A 921-nucleotide genomic window follows, 5' to 3' on the forward strand; every position below is an offset into this window, starting at 1 on the left:
ACTTTATCAGTTAGAATAATGTATTTTATGTGTTAAAATAATACTTTCTGTGTCTCATTTTACCTGTCCTATTTACTATTCATTCCAATTCTTTCTTCATTACTTATTTTCTTTAGTAATTTTTTATTATTTTTAAATTTAATTTTTTTTGTGTTTAATAGTACTTTTAATGTAGTTTCTAAATATATAAATTTTATATATTAATGCTAAACTTAATATTATTAAAAATTTGATAAATAATAACTTCATTCAAGCCTCGTTAAACGAATCAAACAACCAACCATTTTGGGACAGAGGTAGGATATTTTATTTTATGAGCCAAAATAATTGATTTTAAATATTTTTGGATCGTGGTGCACGCTGGTCCATACAATAATGAATTTTCATTTATCAGTCCAGTTTTAATGAGGCCCAAAATTCATTAAATAGGCCGAAATATTGAAAGCGTTATCTAACTTGACCGAGGCCCAAAATTCATTAAACGTGTGAAAAATGCTCTCGTTGAGAGTCGAACTCAAGACCTCCCGCTTACTAAACGGGTGCTCTAACCAACTGAGATACAAGAGCTAATTGATTTTAAGCTTGCATTTACTTTATTTATAGATGGATTAATAAACGGAATATATGATTTACAGCTGGGTGATAGTGACGTCAAGTTAACGCGGAAAGACGGAAATGACGGAGGCCACTGGGCCGGGCAGGCTATCTTTTTCAGGAGTTGACGTGTTTTACTTCTCTGCTCAGTGCTGACTGCGCTGCCCAAGATTCCAATTCCTATACCCTTACCCAGCTTTTCGCTTCGGGAGTAAGGAATTAAATCGCTCATCCAAAAATTCAATTTATTTTATTTTTAGTCATTTATCTCTACTAATAACATTAACAAATTTTATAATGTAAAATTATATCATATACTTTGGAGTG

At 31.4% G+C, this 921-nt stretch overlaps 1 non-coding gene across 1 annotated transcript; it reads right to left on the reverse strand.

Moving 5' to 3' along the window:
• Positions 1-493: 493 nt before the first annotated feature.
• TRNAT-AGU lies at positions 494-567 on the reverse strand. The gene has a single exon. It is a non-coding gene; the product is annotated as a tRNA-Thr (tRNA).
• Positions 568-921: the final 354 nt, after the last annotated feature.

Source organism: Ipomoea triloba, chromosome 4, assembly GCF_003576645.1.
Source record: "Ipomoea triloba cultivar NCNSP0323 chromosome 4, ASM357664v1".
NCBI lineage: Eukaryota > Viridiplantae > Streptophyta > Magnoliopsida > Solanales > Convolvulaceae > Ipomoea > Ipomoea triloba.